Source organism: Oncorhynchus nerka, linkage group LG3, assembly GCF_034236695.1.
Source record: "Oncorhynchus nerka isolate Pitt River linkage group LG3, Oner_Uvic_2.0, whole genome shotgun sequence".
NCBI classification, from domain to species: domain Eukaryota; kingdom Metazoa; phylum Chordata; class Actinopteri; order Salmoniformes; family Salmonidae; genus Oncorhynchus; species Oncorhynchus nerka.
Window position 1 is genome coordinate 13887570 of NC_088398.1, and position 23929 is coordinate 13911498.

General features: G+C 44.8%; 1 pseudogene; it reads right to left on the minus strand.

The window, feature by feature from the left end:
* Positions 1-23929, minus strand: part of LOC115114006 (probable leucine--tRNA ligase, mitochondrial) — a 77189-nt pseudogene that overhangs the window by 39797 nt on the left and 13463 nt on the right.

The following is a 23929-nucleotide window of genomic DNA, read 5'->3' on the forward strand; positions in this document are numbered from 1 at the left end:
AGGCAGACAGGGAGCAGAGACAATATCAGCGGTGGAGGAAATGACTTCTCAAGGACGAGACAGACAGATAAAGCACCATCTCCCCCACCATCTCTCATCAAACACCTTCTGTACCCTCCACCCGACGGTTAATTGGACATGATCGTTGAGTTAAGAGGGTGAATTTCCTCAGACGCCGTCAACAAAAGATGGAGAGAAAAGGAAGAGGAGGAGAACGTCTCTGGATATAGCCGTCAGATCAGACGACCCCATCTCTCTCTCTGTATGACTGTCTGACTGAGCTGTTGAAACAGCATTTCCTAGTTACTGTATCAAAATTCCACTTCCAATCATGGAACTATCATTTTTTTAAAGGAGGAATCTCCCCATGAAGAAATCCTATGTTGGTGAGGGTCTTTGTCATGAGAAGCTGGGTTTGCACGGTGGACCTTGGTCAATAGGACTTCCGGCGCCGACAGAGATGGCTGCCTCGCTTCGCGTTCCTAGGAAACTATGCAGTTTTTTGTTTTTTTACGTGTTATTTCTTACATTAGTACCCCAGGTCATCTTAGGTTTCATTACATACAGTCGAGAAGAACTACTGAATATAAGATCAGCGTCAACTCACCATCAGTACGACCAAGAATATGTTTTCCGCGACGCGGATCCTGTGTTCTGCCTCACAAACAGGTCAACGGAATTGATTCCATGCAGCGACCCCAAAAAACGACTTCGTAAAAGAGGGAAACGTAGCGGTCTTCTGGTCAGACTCCGGACATGGGCACATCGTGCACCACTCCCTAGCATTCTTCTTGCCAATGTCCAGTCTCTTGACAACAAGGTTGATGAAATCCGAGCAAGGGTAGCATTCCAGAGGGACATCAGAGACTGTAACGTTCTCTGCTTCATGGAAACATGGCTCACTGGAGAAACGCTATCCGGGGCGGTGCAGCCAACGGGTTTCTCCACGCATCGCGCCGACAGAAACAAACATCTTTCTGGTAAGAAGAGTGGCGGGGGCGTATGCCTCATGACTAACGAGACATGGTGTGATGAAAGAAACATACAGGAACTCAAATCCTTCTGTTCACCTGATTTAGAATTCCTCACAATCAAATGTAGACCGCATTATCTACCAAGAGAATTCTCTTCGAAAATAATCACAGCCGTATATATCCCCCCCCCAAGCAGACACATCGATGGCTCTGAACGAACTTTATTTAACTCTTTGCAAACTGGAAACCATTTATCCGGAGGCTGCATTCATTGTAGCTGGGGATTTTAACAAAGCTAATCTGAAAACAAGACTCCCTAAATTTTACCAGCATATCGATTGCGCAACCAGGGGTGGTAAAACCTTGGATCATTGTTACTCTAACTTCCGCGACGCATATAAGGCCCTGCCCCGCCCCCCTTTCGGAAAAGCTGACCACGACTCCATTTTGTTGATCCCTGCCTACAGACAGAAACTTAAACAAGAGGCTCCCACGCTGAGGTCTGTCCAACGCTGGTCCGACTAAGCTGACTCCACACTCCAAGACTGCTTCCATCACGTGGACTGGGACATGTTTCGTATTGCGTCAGATAACAATATTGACGAATACGCTGATTCGGTGTGCGAGTTCATTAGAACGTGCGTTGAAGATGTCGTTCCCATAGCAACGATAAAAACATTCCCTAACCAGAAACCGTGGATTGATGGCAGCATTCGCGTGAAACTGAAAGCGCGAACCACTGCTTTTAATCAGGGCAAGGTGTCTGGTAACATGACCGAATACAAACAGTGCAGCTATTCCCTCCGCAAGGCTATCAAACAAGCTAAGCGTCAGTACAGAGACAAAGTAGAATCTCAATTCAACGGCTCAGACACAAGAGGCATGTGGCAGGGTCTACAGTCAATCACGGACTACAAGAAGAAACCCAGCCCAGTCACGGACCAGGATGTCTTGCTCCCAGGCAGACTAAATAACTTTTTTGCCCGCTTTGAGGACAATACAGTGCCACTGACACGGCCTGCAACGAAAACATGCGGTCTCTCCTTCACTGCAGCCGAGGTGAGTAAGACATTTAAACGTGTTAACCCTCGCAAGGCTGCAGGCCCAGACGGCATCCCCAGCCGCACCCTCAGAGCATGCGCAGACCAGCTGGCCGGTGTGTTTACGGACATATTAAATCAATCCCTATACAAGTCTGCTGTTCCCACATGCTTCAAGAGGGCCACCATTGTTCCTGTTCCCAAGAAAGCTAAGGTAACTGAGCTAAACGACTACCGCCCCGTAGCACTCACTTCCGTCATCATGAAGTGCTTTGAGAGACTAGTCAAGGACCATATCACCTCCACCCTACCTGACACCCTAGACCCACTCCAATTTGCTTACCGCCCAAACAGGTCCACAGACGATGCAATCTCAACCACACTGCACACTGCCCTAACCCATCTGGACAAGAGGAATACCTATGTGAGAATGCTGTTCATCGACTACAGCTCGGCATTCAACACCATATTACCCTCCAAGCTCGTCATCAAGCTCGAGACCCTGGGTCTCGACCCCGCCCTGTGCAAATGGGTACTGGACTTCCTGACGGGCCGCCCCCAGGTGGTGAGGGTAGGCAACAACATCTCCCCCGCTGATCCTCAACACGGGGCCCCACAAGGGTGCGTTCTGAGCCCTCTCCTGTACTCCCTGTTCACCCACGACTGCGTGGCCACGCACGCCTCCAACTCAATCATCAAGTTTGCGGACGACACAACAGTGGTAGGCTTGATTACCAACAACGACGAGACGGCCTACAGGGAGGAGGTGAGGGCCCTCGGAGTGTGGTGTCAGGAAAATAACCTCACACTCAACGTCAACAAAACTAAGGAGATGATTGTGGACTTCAGGAAACAGCAGAGGGAACACCCCCCTATCCACATCGATGGAACAGTAGTGGAGAGGGTAGCAAGTTTTAAGTTCCTCGGCATACACATCACAGACAAACTGAATTGGTCCACTCACACAGACAGCGTCGTGAAGAAGGCACAGCAACGCCTCTTCAACCTCAGGAGGCTGAAGAAATTCGGCTTGTCACCAAAAGCACTCACAAACTTCTACAGATGCACAATCGAGAGCATCCTGGCGGGCTGTATCACCGCCTGGTACGGCAACTGCTCCGCCCTCAACCGTAAGGCTCTCCAGAGGGTAGTGAGGTCTGCACAACGCATCACCGGGGGCAAACTACCTGCCCTCCAGGACACCTACACCACCCGATGTTACAGGAAGGCCATAAAGATCATCAAGGACATCAACCACCCGAGCCACTGCCTGTTCACCCCGCTATCATCCAGAAGGCGAGGTCAGTACAGGTGCATCAAAGCTGGGACCGAGAGACTGAAAAACAGCTTCTATCTCAAGGCCATCAGACTGTTAAACAGCCACCACTAACATTGAGTGGCTGCTGCCAACACACTGACATTGACACTGACCCAACTCCAGCCACTTTAATAATGGGAATTGATGGGAAATTATGTAAATATATCACTAGCCACTTTAAACAATGCTACCTTATATAATGTTACTTACCCTACATTATTCATCTCATATGCATACGTATATACTGTACTCTATATCATCGACTGCATCCTTATGTAATACATGTATCACTAGCCACTTTAACTATGCCACTTTGTTTACTTTGTCTACATACTCATCTCATATGTATATACTGTACTCGATACCATCTACTGTATGCTGCCCTGTACCATCACTCATTCATATATCCTTATGTACATATTCTTTATCCCCTTACACTGTGTATAAGACAGTAGTTTTGGAATTGTTAGTTAGATTACTTGTTGGTTATTACTGCATTGTCGGAACTAGAAGCACAAGCATTTCGCTACACTCGCATTAACATCTGCTAACCATGTGTATGTGACAAATAAAATTTGATTTGATTTGAATAGTAGTGCACTATATAGGAAATGGGGTGCCATCTGGGATGCAGCCGCCGTTTAACGAGCAGCATTTCATTGACAGTCACCGTCTGCCTGTCTTTGTGTGGTGGGGGCATAGACATGCCCGGCATGTAGGCCTCAGCTGGTTTATATAACCACGGTGACATCTGTCACTCATTACATAACCCTGGTCCCTGTGTGTTAAAAACTAGCCGGTATTCATATCCTCAATACACAGTGGTTGAATCACTAATAGCACCTTATTCACTTTATAGTGCACTACGTTTGACCAGAATCCATATGGGATGCCTTCTGTATACTCTCTGAAATCACAGGGAGGGTGTCGGTACTCAAAGCTGATCTGGCCTTGGACTCATTTATCCTGACTTTTAGTACAGGCAAAAAGGGGAAACTGACGGAGTAGAAAACTGAAAGCATCAGAAATAATTGCCTGAACCTAAGAGTAAGAGAGCAAGTCGCTGACTAACCATTGAGAAAGATATACAACCTTGGAAAAAATATTTGGTTTTAATATAAGTAACTGGAATAAAGTGAACTCCGTCACTTATGTTTGTGAACTAGCTATGAACTTCCAATCCAACTGACAGCACCAGTATTCATTTCCAAACTGGACATTTGACCAGATGGCATTAGATTCTGACCCAGGATGATGGGTCCTGGTCAAGAGCAGTGTGCTACATAGGGAATAGAGTGCCATTTGGTATGCAACTGAAGTGTTCTCACACCTCACTCAGAGTGTCAGTGTGTTCTCACCTGGGACAGGTACAGCTGATCCAATCATCAGCGTGCTCCAGAGGGGATGCCCCCTTCCCCATGAGGGACAGTAGTTTGGGGAGGGTGACTGGAAGTTGCTCCTCAGGGGCCGCCACAGGACCACAAGACCCACAATGCACCATGGGGATGGGCGTGCCCCAGTACCGCTGCCAGGAAATCAGCCAATCCCTGAGCTTGGTGCTGGTCAGGTGGCCACCCACTTTTCTCTCTGGCCTTCTGGGTAATGGAGTCAAATGCCTCCTCCCTGCTGAGGCCTGTGAACTACACAGAAGAAGGGGATGGACGGAGAGAGAACAGGATGACAGCTCAAACAGACACGAATTCACGAAAACAAAACAACTATTTGCCGATACTTAATTCTACCATAAATAAGGGTCTTCCATTAATAGCCATAAAAAAAATTGGTAGAATGACTAAAAAGCTGGTTTACTGGTAACGTTGTGTAGAGTGACAGTGTGTGTTGCTGTGTGTCCAGACAGACCTCAGCAGAGTTCAGCAGTGTGTGTCCACCATCCTCCTGGCTCTTCAGGACTGGGCTCCAGCTCAGACCCAGAGCCCTGGCCACAGAAGCATCCTCTACACTCCTGTCGGCGATACCTGCCAGGGACACACACACACAGTACATTTATCACACACATAACATTTTATAACACTAATTCCCTGCAATTCTACACATTTTGCAATAGAGTGGAGGAAAATGTTTGCAGTTTTTAATATGATAACTGTTAAACAATGAGCCCCACCGCAGTCGGTAATTCGACCATGCTTCCTATAAGTTTAGATACAGTGGGGCAAAAAAGTTCAGCCACCAATTGTGCAAGTTCTCCCACTTAAAAAGATGAGAGAGGCCTGTAATTTTCATCATAGGTACACTTCAACTATGACAGACAAAATGAAAAAAAAAAATCCAGAAAATCACATTGTAGGATTTTTAATGAATTTATTTGCAAATTATGGTGGAAAATAAGTATTGGGTCAATAACAAAAGTTTCTCAATACTTTGTTATATACCCTTTGTTGGCAATGACAGAGGTCAAACATTTTCTGTCAGTCTTCACAAGGTTTTCACACACTGTTGCTGGTATTTTGGCCCATTCCTCCATGCAGATCTCCTCTAGAGCAGTGATGTTTTGGGGCTGTTGCTGGGCAACATGGACTTTCAACTCCCTCCAAAGATTTTCTATGGGGTTGAGATCTGGAGACTGGCTAGGCCACTCCAGGACCTTGAAATGCTTCTTACGAAGCCACTCCTTCACGATACATGGCCCAATTCATTCTTTCCTTTACACGGATCAGTCGTCCTGGTCACTTTGCAGAAAAACAGCCCCAAAGCATGATGTTTCCACCCTCATGCTTCACAGTAGGTATGGTGTTCTTTGGATGCAACTCAGCATTCTTTGTCCTCCAAACACGACGAGTTGAGTTTTTACCAAAAAGTTCTATTTTGGTTTCATCTGACCATATGACATTCTCCCAATCTTCTTCTGGATCATCCAAATGCTCTCTAGCAAACTTCAGACGGGCCTGGACATGTACTGGCTTATGCAGGGGGACACGTCTGGCACTGCAGGATTTGAGTCCTGGCGACGTAGTGTGTTACTGATGGTAGGCTTTGTTACTTTGGTCCCAGCTCTCTGCAGGTCATTCACTAAGTCCCCCCGTGTGGTTCTGGGATTTTTGCTCACCGTTCTTGTGATCATTTTGACCCCACAGGGTGAGATCTTGCGTGGAGCCCCAGATCGAGGGAGATTATCAGTGGTCTTGTATGTCTTCCATTTCCTAATAATTGCTCCCACAGTTGATTTCTTCAAACCAAGCTGCTTACCTATTGCAGATTCAGTCTTCCCAGCCTGGTGCAGGTCTACAATTTTGTTTCTGGTGTCCTTTGACAGCTCTTTGGTCTTGGCCATAGTGAAGTTTGGAGTGTGACTGTTTGAGGTTGTAGACAGGTGTCTTTTATACTGATAACAAGTTCAAACAGGTGCCATTAATACAGGTAATGAGTGGAGGACAGAGGAGCCTCTTAACCTCTTGAACCTCTGGGGGCAGTATTTCATTTTTGGATGAAAAACGTTCCCGTTTTAAACAAGATATTTTGTCACGAAAATATGCTCGACTATGCATATAATTGACAGCTTTGGAAAGAAAACACTCTGACGTTTCCAAAACTGCACAGATATTGTCTGTGAGTGCCACAGAACTAATGCTACAGGCGAAAACAAGATGAAATTTCATACAGGAAGTGAGCCAGATTTTGGAGGCGCTGTGTTCCAATGTCTCCTTATATGGCTGTGAATGCGCAAGGAATGAGCCTACACTTTCTGTCGTTTCCCCAAGGTGTTTGCAGCATTGTAACGTATTTGTAGGGATATCATTGGAAAATTGACCATAAGAGACTACATTTACCAGGTGTCCACTCGGTGTCCTCCGTCGAAACTATTGCGTAATCTCCAGGTGCGTGCATTTTTCCATTTTGAACAGAGGAGAAACCAAACTGCAACGAGTGATTTATCATTGAATAGATATGTGAAAAACACCTTGAGGATTGATTCTAAACAACGTTTGCCATGTTTCTGTCAATATTATGGAGTTAATTTGGAAAAAAGTTGGCGTTGTAATGACTGAATTTTCGGGGGGTTTTCTTAGCCAAACGTGATGAACAAAACGGAGCGATTTCTCCTACACAAATAATATTTTTGGAAAAACTGAACATTTGCTATCTAACAGAGTCTCCTCATTGAAAACATCCAAAGTTCTTCAAAGGTAAATTATTTTATTTGAATGCTTTTCTTGTTTTTGTGAAAATGTTGCCTGCTGAATGCTAGGCTTAATGCTATGCTAGCTATCAATACTCTTACACAAATGCTTGTGTAGCTATGGTTGAAAAGCATTTTTTGAAAATCTGAGATGACAGTGTTGTTAACAAAAGGCTAAGCTTGTGAGCCAATATATTTATTTCATTTCATTTGCGATTTTCATGAATAGTTAACGTTGCGTTATGGTAATGAGCTTGAGGCTATAATTACGCTCCCGGATACGGGATTGCTCGTCGCAACAGGTTAAAACAGGTTATAAGTTACAGGTCTGTGAGAGCCAGAAATCTTGCTTGTTTGTAGGTGACCAAATACTTATTTTTCAGCATAATTTCCAAATAAATTCATTAAAAATCCTACAATGTGATTTTCTGGATTTTTTTTCTCATTTTGTCTGTCATAGTTGAAGTGTACCTATGATGAAAATTACAGGCCTCTCTCATCTTTTTAAGTGGGAGAACTTGCACAATTGGTGGCTGACTAAATACTTTTTTGCCCCATTGTAGCTGGCCGCTAGACTAACTTACCAACCTACATTTTTTTAATGACATTGGCTAATTGAGTGACTGCTGATGCACAACCAAATTTCAAAATTGCACCTTGTGTATTCTATTATTCCATTAACAGTAAGTTGGACCAATTTCAACTCAGTCGGGGTCTCAAGGGCCTAAAAAAAAGAGGGGGCCGTGGGTTGCTGGGATATGGCTAGTTCCTCATGGGTATTGCCCTCCTTGTGGACTCGTGGAGTGAGAAAAACACCAAAAGCACCAAGCAGGGAACTCCCTTCTAGAGAGTTAAAGTTACATCATTCCAACAGCAGCCAAACGCCCAGTGTACAACAGAGACACACTGCAGGCTCAAGGACACACCGGCACAGTGACATCTACAAACATGTACAGGACACAGTGAAAGGCTGAATGTGATTCATGAAATTTTCCAAGCCACCATGCTTCTACATCTGTATTGCTTGCCGTTTTAGGCTGGGTTTCTGTATAGCACTTTGTGACATCGACTGATGTAAAAGGGGATTTATAAATAGATTATTTCAATCAAATTTCAATCAGAGAGACGAACAAAAGCTCAGAGGCCAATAATACACAGTGAGTACATACTGTATGTGCAAGCCATGTGGACGTTCAAACCCACACACACATCCACGAACCGATGACAGTGTCTAGATGACCTTCAAACTCCTGCTTGCTGGAGATCACCAGGGGAAGTTCCTGACCGGTAAATAGGTTGTGGGCTGTGACCTCTGTCAGGCAGTCTGGGGGCCAAAGGTCAGGAGTCAGCACTTCTCCCCTGGTGCCTCATTATCAACAAACAGAGACCGAGAGAGAGACAGAGAGAGAGAGAGAGAGAGAGAAAGAGAGAATAGTGTGTGTGAGAGAGAGAGAGAGAGAGAGAGAGAGAGAGAGAGAGAGAGAGAAGAGAATAGACAGTGAAAGAGAGTGACAGAGTTGGGGGAGTGAGAAAGAGAGAGCGAGGGAAAGCGAGAGAAAGAGATAGATAAAGAGAGCGATTCAGGGGAATCCCAATAAATGGCCATTTGAATGCATAGAAATACCATGAAGTGATCCAGAGGCCCATTTTAATGTATCTGTGACCAACAGATGCATATCTGTATTCCCAGTCATGTGAAATCCATAAAATAGGGCCTAATAAATGTATTACAATTGACTGATTTCCTTATTTGAACTGTAAATCAGTAAAATCTTTGAAATTGTTGCATGTTGAGTTTATATTTTTGTTCAGTAAAATGTGCCATTGCTCTGACAGAGTTACAATGGGCCACATATACTAAATATTTATTGTAAGCCACTTTAGATTAAAGCAGCACTTAAAAATGATCACAGACTACCAGGTCTGGACAGTGGTTCCTTCCTACCTCTGCCTGTCTGCAGGACTCTCTCCAGAGCTGAGCGGACTGGGCTGGTACCATGCAGCAGTCTGTGGGAGGAGACAATGGACAGGTAGGCAGCCCCAAACACTGCCTCTGGGCTGGAGGTGTAGCCTGCTAGAGTCTCCCCTGTCTCCTCCCCATTCATGGAGGGAAGGATAGAGAGACACACACAAAGTTTATGGATAAATACATGGAAGGACAGTAACTTGGCTACATTTGTTGTTGATCAGGGTAAAGGAGAGTTTAAAAAAAAAACATAACACTAGTTGGTAAGAAAAAAGAAAACACCATAGCAAGGTTTGTATGCAATATTTAGCAATTGATCATGTTTTAACGTTAATACGTTAACATGCTATCGCCTGACAGAAATCCCATTAAATTGTCACCAAAAATACAGAATCATAATACAGATACTCTGGGAGTAATTTAGTACAGAACACCCGTGACAATGTTAAAGATGTAATGGGACTGGTTCCTGCTTCCCATCTACAAAACCACCGATGGCACTAATTTTAATTACCCACTCTGCCAGGATCTGACTGATTTATGAGAACCCCCCCCTCACTCACACACACACACACACACACACACACACACACACACACACACACACACACACACACACACACACACACACACACAGTGAGAAAGAGTCACAACCCCCCTTACCATAAATATGATTACGATTTTAATAAGGAAGGAAGGCATCAACCTAATACATTTCCTCCGTCTGCTGCAAGGAATTCTATGACTGGGGTGACTGGAGATCACAATAGGCTTTTAGCAAAACCATTTTAGAATGTCAATACTCTTTCAACATTCTAAAAGTTCATTGGATATTTCAATGGAAATAAACACAGAGTCACTATGTTTGATTAAATTGCTGGTTGCAGAGGGATGACTGGTGCTGCTAGCTGAATGAGAATGATGTAGCAGGTGAGAATCTATAGGCTAATCCTAGTGATAATCCTAGAATACCTTAAAATGTTTATACCTGGAAAACTAAGTAGTCTAAACTAAACCAGGATGGACTGACAAGAAGGAACAGATGAGACATGTGAGTCTAACCTTGAGGTGGAAGTCAAAGTAGCAGCCGGTGCAGTCTCCAATCCAGTTGGCCTGCATGGCCTTGACCCCGTACCACTCTGGCAGCTCCGCCAGGGCGTCCAGGAGGGGCTGGGAGAGAGAGATACATCATACTTTTTTAAATTTATCATACTGATGCTAAATATATCCTAAAGATGTTAAATCATATTGTAATGTTAGATGAAGATACTGTGTACATTTGGGGAACACCCACTGGGTTCAAGTCCCAGATCAGCACATCATCGACTTTTCCTCTTTACCCCGAGAGGCTCTTCCAAAGCTCGGTCAATCTCCTGGCACAATACCACAGTCTACCTCGTCTCATATTATGTAGTCAAAGAGGGATTTTAGAAATCCTGACCTCCACAAGGCCTACTTTTGCATTTATCGCAAAGCAATCGCTCATGACTCAACAGTTTCATAATGAGAGGGAGATACAGATGTAGAGAGAAAGAGACACACACACACACACACATTCTTAAAAGGAAGCTATGCATAACAAAAAGGGGCAGGCCAGAAAGCCCCAGCTGCGTTCCTCTTCTGTCTGAATGAATATAAAAAGGCAACAGCACCAAATTGATATACCTCTCCCCCACTGTCACAACCCATTACTAAACCACCCTCTGAGATCTCTACCCAACACACTGTAATAACACCAATAACAGCAATACAACCAAAACTAACAATGGCGATAAGGATGATTGTAATTGCAGTGTGTATCAATGTTATTTCACCGTTTCTAAAGCATGGATGGAGAGAGAGACAATCAGAGAGAGAGAGAGAAAGACAGAATCTGAGAGAGTGAGAAAGAGATTGGTGTCTTGTCATAAATACCTGGTGTCTGTGTGTCAGTCAAGCAGCCTAGCAACAATGCCAGTGAGAGCATACAGCCTGGCTGCCAGCAGGCTGTGGTGTCTGAGACACCCTGCCTTGAAGTGTCACAGCGATGTCACCAAGAACAAACGCCCGCTGAGGGGAACGGAGGTGAGATGAAGAGAAAAAAACTAAACTAAATTGTGTCTTTGTCTCCAGAAAAGAAACAACATCATCGGAGCCACATAAACCCTCAGGTTTAACCAGAGATGTAGGCCTATGGCTGGGCCAATTCCAAGGGTTTCCATGGCAACCTAGTAAAGCTGTAAAATTCCCTGCATCTTTTGTAGCATCTCTCCTACATGCGTTCATACATTAAATATTAACACATGCATGTGAATATACCTTAACACATGCATGTGAATATATCTGAGGCTGCCTATGGAACAATCTATCAAAGCTTAATAGAGTGTGTATGTTTGTATGCCTGTGTAAAAGGATGAATGTATGTGTAGCCTGTGCGAGGCTGGTAATTGAAGTGAATGCCATGTTGTTGATTTACATGACACTACAGTGTGATGTGTTCAAATGAGAGTCCCATCAGTGTGTGTGATTATGCACGAAATAGAAAACATCTATTGTCAATGTAAGTATTAATTGTGTTCATCGTGTGTGTGTGTGTGTGTGTGTGTGTGTGTGAATCTCAGATGTAAAGTGCAGTGACAGGTAAGGTTGCACATTTTGGGGAATATTCAGAGGTGGAAACTTTCCGTGGGAATTAAAAGGAATATATGGGAAATAACGGGACTATATGGGAATTAATGGAAATATATACAAATTAATATTAATACCATTTAAATGTAGATGTTTTTTTGCATAGGATATATTTACCAAACCATATGGAGACAGAAACATAAACATTACATTTACATTTAAGTCATTTAGCAGACGCTCTTATCCCTTGTAACTTATCATAAGTAGACATAACTGCAAATTATTCCAATTTAAATTTTAAAAAACTATTTAGTTATGAATTTAAATTTAATGAAACGAGTTCTGTTCACATGGGGTGATTTCACTGAACAACAAAAGAAAGGGAATATTGAATGATCTCCAATGATACATCGCATCTCCCAAAAACCTTTTCAACATACATCTGTAAACTGATAGTCTAGAAACAAAAGCTTTGGTTGTTTTTTTATTTAACCTTTAACTAGGCAAATCAGTTAAGAACAAATTCTTATTTACAATGACGGGCCAGGAACAGTGGGTTAACTGCCTTGTTCAGGGGCAGGACGACAGATTTTTACCTTGACAGCTTGGGGATTTGATCTAGCAACCAATCTAGCAACCTGGCCCAACGCTCTAACCACTAGGCTACCTGCCGTCATCCTCTCAGGCTTCCATGTCTTCTCCCTGGACCTCCTCAATGTCCACCTCTTGAACATCAGGCTCTGAGACCTCATCTTCACTGTCACTTTCCATCCTTGTTGAGGATGGCTCATGGTCAGGCTCAAAAAGCTTCAAATTTGCCCAGATGGCCACCAATTTTTCAACCCTTGTATTGATCAGCCTGTTGCATGCTCTGGTGTGTGTGTGTTCCCAAACAAGGACCAGTTGCACTCTGAGGCGGCTGATGTTGGTGGGATTTGGAGGATGATGGAGGCAGCAGGGGAAAGAGCCTCAGATCCACAAAGTCCCTATGACCAGGTGGCTGATGAGATATGTTGGCACGACTGCCATATTGCATCTCCATCCCAAAGCCCTTGCTTGGAAGTGAACTTCGCCAGACTGCCAAGAACCTTGCCTTCATCCAGGCCAAGGTGGCGAGACACAGTAGTGATGACACCATAGGCCTTGTTGATCTCTGCACCAGACAGGATGCTCTTGCCAGCATACTTGGGGTCCAACATGTATGCTGCTGCGTGTATGGACTTCAGGCAGAAGTATTCATGCTTTTTGATGCATTTCAGAACTGCAGTTTCCTCTGCTTGGAGCAACAGTGAAGTGGGCAGGGCAGTATGGATTTCTTCTCTTACATCTGCAAGCAGAGTCTGAACATCAGACAGGATGGCATTGTCTCCCTCAATCCATGCAATGGCTACTGCTATAGGTTTCAGGAGTTTCAGGCTGCTTACCACTCACTCCCAAAATACATCATCCAGGAGGATCCTCTTGATGGGGCTGTCCATATCGGCAGACTGTGATATGGACCATTTCTTGGAGAGACTCCTACTCCTTGAGTAGATAAAGCATGTCTGGTTGGAGGGTTGTATGCTGGGTAAAGACCATTCAGAAATCTCTTCCAATACACATTGCCTGTGAGCATCAGAGGTGAACCAGTTGCATACACAGCTTGAGCAAGACATTCATCAACATTTCTCTGACTATGTTCCTCCATTGCGTTAAAAATTTTTTGATTCCAGCCACCCGGGTGGCGCAGTGGTTAAGGGCGCTGTACTGCAGCGCCAGCTGTGCCACCAGAGACTCTGGGTTCGCGCCCAGGCTCTGTCGTAACCGGCCGCGGCAAGCTAAAACCCACACGGTAGCAAAAACTAACTAGCAGAAATTGTTAACAAGTTAGAAATGACTGCACTCTACTATTTACTCGTTAACAAAATATCATGTACGTCATATAAAATATATTCACCCCACCCAGTATTGTAATCAAAACTGACCAGAAAGTATGTAGTCATTGGCTCAGACAGTGTAGTAGTGTGGGCTCAATAGCATCTCATTAGTGTGCAAGATCTTAAGAATCAGCTGTACATGTGATAGAAGAGTGCAGTGCACATGTGATGGAAGAATGCACTGTGCATGCAGAGGGTTGTAATTCCACTGAATTGGGGATGGTTTAACCAAAATATGCCACAAGACCTAGAATTGCCTTATGTGTATCCCACAAAAAAGCAAAGCAAATTTTTTAAAATGAATTTAAGCAAAATTCCCGGGCTTAACATCCCATGGAAAAATTCAGACCATTTTACAACCCTAGTGACAGGGTCATACTGCTGAAGCCTGCTGGTTAATGCGTGAGTATGTTTTTACCAGGGGAAGTGGGGAAGCGGGAAATGTTACCAGCACGCACACATCAAGCAACCCTAACCAATCAAGGCTCTAACAGCATAGGGAACCTGACCTTCTGGCCCACCAATCAGAGAAGTTTGGAAGGCTTCCACTCACAGCCTCTCAGTACCAACCATTCCTCATCTGGAGAGGTTTGAATCAGTGCACCTTCAGTTACTCTCACTCCATGTGCACAGGTTCAAGCTGCCTGTGTGTGTGTGTGAGTGATTGCATGTGTTCACGCTCTTCAGCCTGTGAGTGTGCCGCCTAACCCATGGGTGGAATAAATCTCCAGAGAGGGTCATTTCAACCCAGAGCGTAGCTGGTAGTGGCTGGTAGTGATTATGAGACCCTGCTGCTGGAGACATGGAGGTTTCTCATCAGTCAGACTGGCCAGGACCGGCGAGGCCAGCCTGGGAATGACACTCTCAGCAGGCTGCTGATTACACAGCCAGGGCTGGGTTCAAGTAGTATTTATTTTCTTTCAAATACTCTGAGAATTTGATTGACCCAGTCTAACATGCCAGATGGGTGGGCTTTGCAGTTTCCACTTTTGGAGCTATTCCATTGGTTCCATTGTGCCAGGTAAGATCACTCAATCACAGCTAAATTATTTGAAATAAAACAGATCCTACTTGAGCCCAGGTTTGTTCCACAGCCAGGGCTGAAGTGGCTGCCATGGTTTCTGCAGTGATTGATGTCAGAGGGGTCCCCCCCCCCCCCCTTCCATTCTCACACAGCCTCTAATGTAGCCAGCCAATCAGATTATGCCAAAAGTCACAGGTGGTGAGATTGATGTGATAGGACGCCCTTTGACCCTTGACGGGCTTATCACCAACACACCCTCCATGCGCACGAGACACACACACCTACCTTGGCGTAGTTGGTGGTCTTAATGAACCACTGCCTGAGTCATTTCTGCTCCACCAGAGCTCCATACCTCCAGGAGCGCCCGTTGTCATCCACCTGCTCATCAGCCAACACCGTCTGGTCCACAGGGTCCCAGTTCACCACCGCCTGGAACACACACATGCACAGATTACAATTACTACACACAGACACAAAGACAGACATAAGCCAACATCACAAGAGCTGATCGAATCAGAGAAAGAGACAGATGTCTACTGATACGAGTGCCAAAATACCTTGCATCTGATTAAACTACATGACCTCTCCACTACAGCACAGATTTTCCGATTGTCTGTAATCTACTATACAAAATGTGTTTTCCTCACAAAGCCAAAGGAGGCTCCATAGTTACTGAAGACTGTTCCCCATGCCACTGAGCCTCTGTGGCCTGCCTGAGAGTCATCCTCCTGGGGCGTGTCTCCCTCATCCTGCCTCCCTGGAGCTCTTACACACAGCCCATGACAATACCAGGGGCATGACTGCATCACATTAGTTCAAAGTGTTGTCATCTCTTCGTCAGCAGAGATGGAAAGGAGATGAAGAGAGGAAACCACTTTGGAATATTGAGACAGCCTATGACAAGGATTGGACAGACTCAGACTCAAGGACCCCGAACCTACCTCTTTCTGATAGGCCGAGCTTGACGAACAGCCACTGGGTCCACCTGTAATAGTCTGGCAGGCAGGTAGTCACCTCCTGGTCAGAGGAGAGGGAAGCAGAGGGGATCCACAAGATGATTCATACACACACGCACACACACACAAGAGAAAAGAGTAATCCACCCACACAGAGCCTCCCACCGGAAGGTTGGAGGTGGTGCTCAGCTCCTCCCATTACTCACCGTGTCCCAATTAAAGCAGAGCCCTAGGCTGTCGAGCTGCTCCCGCATGGACCGGATATTACTGGGGACGGAGACAGACAGGGGAGAGGAGGACGTTAGGGGGAATGAGAGCGAGAGAGAGAGAGAGAGAGGTGTTTGTGTTGTATCTTGTATTGGACCTCTTCGTCCATTCCTCCGGGTCAAGGCCTCTCTCGATGGCAGCGTTCTCTGCTGGGAGTCCATAGCATCCCAGCCCATTGGGTTTAGCACCTAAAAACAGTTACACAAAAATCAGTTACATATCACACCTGGCTGTTCTTCCCTGCCCATTGGGTTTCTACATGTTACACACAGCCCCCAAGACAACAGTTCAATTCAATTTAAAATACTTGATTTGTCCCCTTGGGCCGGGCAATTACTAACACAGCTATAGCTCTCTGTTCTATGCCAGAAGGCATGTAATATACGTAGAAGCTGTTAAACCCAACCAGAGTGTAAGGCAGAGAGGTGAGGGAACATAACATCTAATGCATGTAGAGTGGCTGTGCACAGGCCCATAAAGACCTAATGTTGTAATGTGAGTTATACAGGGAACATACCAGCGCTGGTCTGATTGGATGTGTTAAATGGAGGATGGTAATAGGAACCAAGGCCTCTCTGTTTTCATCATCATCATCTATATTTCATTCACACTAGAATGGGGATGTCGTGTTGAAAGGCATTGTACTTTGCAGCACTGACAGATGTGATCAGAGGTTTACACAGGCTTCCAGCTTTTGCTTGCTGGCAGTCAGTCAGTCCAACCCTTCTCCTCATAATGTGTTTTCTCACTTACTTCCACTTCTTCATACCAGTGTCTCCCTCCTTCCCTCCACTTCTCACAACACTATTAAGAATTGATAGCCTCCTTTCACCCTTCTCTATTCCTTCTTCATGCTTCGCTTTCTCTTACTGAAGAGAAAGAAAACAGAGGAGAGGCAATAAAGGGAGGAGTGGAGAAGAGAAGAGAATGGAAGAGAAGTGGAAAGAGAGAGAGGTGAGGGGAACAGGAGAGGAGAGCAGTGTGCATCAACTAACGAGTCTGACGTTTCAGACAAAAATCGGTATCCTTGGTAACTGCCTGGGCCTAATTTGTAAAGCCGAGTGCTGGAAAATATCAGTCTAAGTGAGCGCCTTCGTGCCGAGGTAAAATATACAGACATTGACTAGAGAAATGAGTACCTGTAGATGTATAAATATAAAGAAGTCTCTACGGTCATTAAAATAGATGTGCTTGCTGTGTTAATACACCGTTTTATCAGTTTAAATGTGCCCATTATCTAATGTAGTGAGGAGGACCTTTAGCTGATCTGTTGTCGAGAAGAGATGAACTCCTGACAGACAGGGACAGGCTGTCTGCCTCGGTTCATTTCTCAAAGTTACATCAGCCCAAAGAGACTGTCAGAGTCAAACTATAATCCCTTTTTAACAGTCGATGCTCCACAACAACCCCAGGGCCAAAGTCAAGTCTCTAACTCCCCCACTACGACTGTATTGCCTACATTTAACCTATGGATAACCTATGGATAGAGGAGGAGCTAAGAGAGAAACCTGTCCACAGAGTGGAAGACTTAGATGTATATTAGGGAGTAACTTGTCCATCCAGGCCAGCAGGACAGCCTGACAGACAGGAGTCCCAGGGGAGGGGGCTGATTTTGGGCATGCAACACACTGGCATGGCTATGCTAAAGTGTATGTGTGTCCACCCACACACAAATCCCAAAAGCTCTGGTTCCATCTGTGAAGAGACGAGCTGCAGGCTGAAAGCAGAGCAGAGCCACAGGCAGTATAACCACTAAACATCACACCACAACTAGGCTGCAGGGAAGGGATTTTGTCTCTACAAGTGTAATCTCGTTGAATGAATGAACTACGGTAGTTGAAGACAACTTGTTCTCTCTCTGGTGTGTCTGTGCTCGCATGTTTGTGTGTGTGGACAGAGTAAATGGATTATCTTTCTCTCTGACAGATGCTGACAGACAAATATACCCTTGGTCAGCAGCGTGTAGCTGTCTATCCATGACGGTCCATACGACAGCTGAAATAAAAGTGGTTAGGAAGACAGCATTACAGCCCTACTGCTGGTAGCCCAGATGCTACATGCTAAGAAATATAAAGTCCATATGAAGACAGAAATGTAGCCAACACTGTGACCCTTTGAGTGGATGAGGGCATTTGCTTAGTAAACAACCAGCTGGGCAAAGCTATGAGCAGCAAATACACAACAAAGACACCTGCAGATATATTCAGTCACAGTCACAGCTGCATGACATACAGCAGGTTGTTAATGGATTAGTAAACCCTGAGGGCTTATTGAATGACGTGTGATGGATGAAACATCAGGGTTGTGTTCATTAGGGCATGCAACGGAAAACAAAAATGTGTTATTGCACCAGTCCCTCCCTGCTTCAATATGAACACGACCCAGGCGATGGTGCTCAGAATTACTCTACTCCTCAGTCTCCTCTTTGCTTCTCCTGAACCTCAGTCTCTCTCCAACCCCTAGCCATCTCTCTCAGAGTGGGAGGGAACGAAACCCTGCTGCTTACAAAACAATGACAGCACTTTGTCAGGCTCCATTAAATCAACCCCTGAGGACTCATCCAAAATGGCACCCTATTCCCTATATATTGCACTGCTTTGGACCAGAGCCCTATGGACCCTGGTAAAAAAAAAAATCCCTATAAAAGGGAATCTGGTGCCATTTGGTACGTAGCCTGAGAGAGGAGGGCCTACAACACAACACACACCAAAGAGGCGCTGTCCGTCTCGCTAAGGAGCGGGAGTGGGTTGTTATTGTGACAAAGAGAAAAATGGCTGGAGTAATGGTTTAGAACAGTATACAGAGGGAGGGAGGGTAAGAGAGGAGGGAGAGAGAGAGGGAGGAGGGGGGGAGGATGAAGAGAGAGAGAAGGAAAGAGAGAAAGAGTGAGATGAGGGTCACAGTGAATTCTTTAGTAACCATTTCAAGCTGTGGGTGACTGGCTGCATTAGGGGACACAGTGACAAATCCGAATGGTGTCTCTGTGGAGTCATTTGTCAACAGTGGTTTGTAGGACACCAACGGTGTGATCATCATCTCTCTTAAAACACCAACACACATCTTTCACACTTTTCTATGAGGTGGAGAGTCATCAACACCTTCGAATGGATAGTGGGAGCATCCCTCCCTGTTTTACCCCTGCAGAAACACTTAAAGGCAGATGTCTTAGAGGGGCTCACCAACTGAAAGAGTCATTGTTTTGACATGAAACCCTTTTATGCCGTAATCATGTCTGATAATGTGCCATGCGTAGGTAGTCCCACTGAAAAGTGGTCTTGTGGCAAAGAGCACTTAGGTCATTCGCACAGTTCGGATTACCACTTTATTTTAAGAATGTGAAATGTCTGAAAAATAGTCGAGAGAATGATTTATTTCAGCTTTTATTTCTTTCATCACATTCCCAGTGGGTCAGAAGTTTACATACACTCAGTTAGTATTTGGTAGCATTGCCTTTAAATTGTTTAACTTGGGTCAAACGTTTCAGGTAGCCTTCAACAAGCTTCCCACAATAAGTTGGGTGAATTTTGTCCCATTACTCAAATCAAATCAAGTTTTATTTGTCACATACATATGGTTAGCAGATGTTAATGCGAGTGTAGCGAAATGCTTGTGCTTCTAGTTCCGACAATGCAGTAATAACCAACAAGTAATCTAACTAACAATTCCACAACTATTACCTTATACACACAAGTGTAAAAGGGATAAAGAATATGTACATAAAGATATATGAATGAGTGATGGTACAGAATGGCATAGGCAAGATGCAGTAGATGGTATCGAGTACAGTATATACATATGAGATGAGTAATGTAGGGTATGTAAACAAAGTGGCATAGTTTAAAGTGGCTAGTGATACACGTATTACATAAAGATGCATTAGATTATATAGAGTACAGTATATACATATGAGATGGGTAATGTAGGGTATGTAAACATTATACACTGCTCAAACAAATAAAGGGAACACTTAAACAACACAATGTAACTCCAAGTCAATCACACTTCTGTGAAATCAAACTGTCCACTTAGGAAGCAACACTGATTGACAATAAATTTCACATGCTGTTGTGCAAATGGAATAAACAGGTGGAAATTAGAGGCAATTAGCAATAAAGGAGTGGTTCTGCAGGTGATAACCACAGACCACTTCTCAGTTCCTATGCTTCCTGGCTGATGTTTTGGTCACTTCTGAATGCTGGCGGTGCTTTCACTCTAGTGGTAGCATGAGACTGAGTCTACAACCCACACAAGTGGCTCAGGTGGTGCAGCTCATCCAGGATGGCACATCAATGAGAGCTGTGGCAAGAAGGTTTGCTGTGTCTGTCAGCGTAGTGTCCAGAGCATGAAGGCGCTACCAGGAGACAGGCCAGTACATCAGGAGACGTGGAGGAGGCCGTAGGAGGGCAACAACCCAGCAGCAGGACCGCTACCTCCGCCTTTGTGCGAGGAGGAGCAGGAGGGGCACTGCCAGAGCCCTGCAAAATTACCTCCAGCAGGCCACAAATGTGCATGTGTCTGCTCAAAAGGTCAGAAACAGACTCCATGAGGGTGGTATATGAGGGCCCGACGTCCACAGGTGGGGGTTGTGCTTACAGCCCAACACCGTGCAGGACGTTTGGCATTTGCCAGAGAACACCAAGATTGGCAAATTCGCCCCTGGAGCCCTGTCCTCTTCACAGATGAAAGCAGGTTCACACTGAGCACATGTGACAGACGTGACAGTCTGGAGACGCCGTGGAGAACGTTCTGCTGCCTGCAACATCCTCCAGCATGACCGGTTTGGCGGTGGGTCAGTCATGGTGTGGGGTGGCATTTCTTTGGGGGGCCATGTGCTCCCCAAAGGACTTGAGATGAGATCCTCAGACCCCTTGTGAGACCATATGCTGGTGCGGCCCTGGGTTCCTCCTAATGCAAGACCATGCTAGACCTCATGTGGCTGGAGTGTGTCAGCAGTTCATACATCAATTTCCATTATTAAAGTGGCTGGAGTTGAGTCAGTATGTTGGCAGCAGCCACTCAATGTTAGTGGTGGCTGTTTAACAGTCTGATGGCCTTGAGATAGAAGTTGTTTTTCAGTCTCTCGATCCCTGCTTTGATGCACCTGTACTGACCTCGCCTTCAGGATGATAGCAGGGTCAACAGGCAGTGGCTCGGGTGGTTGTTGTCCTTGATGATCTTTATGGCCTTCCTGTGGCATCGGGTAGTTTTCCCCCGGGGATGCGTTGCGCAGACCTCACTACCCTCTGGAGAGCCTTATGGTTGTGGGAGGAGCAGTTGCCGGCCTAGGAACAATGACGGCCTAGGAACAGTGGATTAACTGTCAAACATGGTTTATTTTTCATTTAACTAGGCAAGTCAGTTAAGAACAATTTCTTATTTACAATGACGGCCTAGGAACAGTGGGTTAACTGCCTTGTTCAAGGGAAGAATGACAGATTTTTACCTTGTCAGCTCGGGGATTCGATCTAGCAACTTTTCGGTTACTGGCCCAACGCTCTAACCACTAGGCTACCTGAAACCCCAAACACGATGACAACACCACCCCAGTGGGTGTTGCTGGGCAGCTTCAATGTAGTGCTCTTATTCTTCTCACTTTGCTTGGTGAGGTAGATTGCTGCTATAACTTGATAACCCTTCACATAAATAACCATTTCATTGGCTCTCTTGTAGAGTGTATGCATTGTTTTCAGTGCCATGATGTCCTTGAGGAGCAGATTCAATGCATGAGCAGCACAGCCAATAGGTGTGATGTGAGGGTAGGACTCCTCCACTTTAGACAAAGCAGCCTTCATGTTCACAGCATTGTCTGTCACCAGTGCAAATGCCTTCTGTGGTCCAAGGTCCTTGATGACTGCCTTCTGCTCATCTGCAATGTAGAGACTGGTGTGTCTGTTGTCCCTTGTGGCTGTGCTCTTGTAGAATAGTGGTTGAGGGGTGGAAGTGATGGTTAATTATTCCTTACCCACGAACAGTCGACCACCCATCAGAGATGATTGCAATACAGTCTGCTTTCTCTATGATTTGCTAGACCTTCACTTCAACTCTGTTGAAATCTGCATCCAGAAAATGAGTAGATAAAGCATGTCTGGTTGGAGGAGTGTATGCTGGGTAAAGACCATTCAGAAATCTCTTCCAATACACATTGCCTGTGAGCATCAGAGGTGAACCAGTTGCATACACAGCTTGAGCAAGACATTCATCAACATTTCTCTGACTACGTTCCTCCATTGAGTAAAAAAAAAAAAAAAAAATTCCAGGAGGACCATATAGCTGTTGCTATCGATAAGGTGTACGATTAATCATTTTCACCTCGAATAGCAGTAGAGGGACTTTTGTCAGAGGTTGCTTGTTGTGAGTACTGAGGGAACTTTATGCACTTGGCCAGATGATTCTGCATCTTTGCTGCATTCTTCACATATGATTTGGCACAGTATTTGCAAATGTACACAGCTTTTCCTTCTACATTAGCTGCAGTGAAATGTCTCCACACATCAGATGGTGCCCGTGGCATTTTCGTGTAACGATGATAAAAAAAACGAGTAAAAAAAAACAATACAATTCCAGGTACAGATAAATAGTTTAGCAGTTAGATTAAACAACTTCTTTGTAAGATAAATCTTTTAAAATGAAACATGTATTGAAACAGGTGAATTAACACTCGTCAGTTAGCAGGCTCAAGCAAGCTAAAACTCACATGGTAGCAAAGACTTACTAGCAGAAATGGTTAACAAGTTAGAAATTATTTAAACACACTTTGCTGTAGGCTACTATTTACTAGTTAACAAAAAATCATGTATGTCATATAAAATAGATTCACCCCGCCCAGTATCATAATCAAACCTTACCAGGAAACATGTAGTCCTTGGCTCAGACAGTGTAGTAGTGTGGGCTCAATAGCATCTCATTCGTGTGAAAGATCTTGAGAATCAGCTGTACAGTCATGGCCAAAAGTTGAGAATGACACAAATATTATTTTGCCGCTTCGGGGTCTTTAGATATTTTTGTCAGATGTTAATATGGAATACTGAAGTACAATTACAAGCAAGTGTCAAAGGCTTTTATTTACAATTACATGAAGTTTATGCAGAGTCAATATTTGCAGTGTTGACCTTTCTTTTCAAGACCTCTGCAATCCGCCCTGGCATGCTGTCAATTAACTTCTGGAACACATAGCAGCCCATTCTTGCATAATCAATGCTTGGAGTTTGTCAGAATTTGTGGGTTTTTGTTTGTCCACCCGCCTCTTAAGGATTGACCACAAGTTCTCAATGGGATTAAGGTCTGGGGAGTTTCCTGGCCATGGACCCAAAATATCAATGTTTTGTTCCCCCAAGCCACCTAGTTATCACTTTTGCCTTATGGCAAGGTGCTCCATCATACTGGAAAAGGCATTGTTCATCACAAAACTGTTCCTGGATGGTTGGGAGAAGTTGCTCTCGGAGGATGTGTTGGTACCATTCTTTATTCATGGCTGTGTTCTTAGGCAAAATTGTGAGTGAGCCCACTCCCTTGGCTGAGAAGCAACCCCACACATGAATGGTCTCAGGATGCTTTACTATTGGCATAACACAGGAGTGATGGTAGCACTCACCTGGTCTTCTCCGGACAAGCTTTTTTCCGGATGCCCCAAACAATCGGAAAGGGGATTCGTCAGAGAAAATGACTTTACCTCAGTCCTCAGCAGTCCAATCCCTGTACCTTTTGCAGAATATCAGTCTGTCCCTGA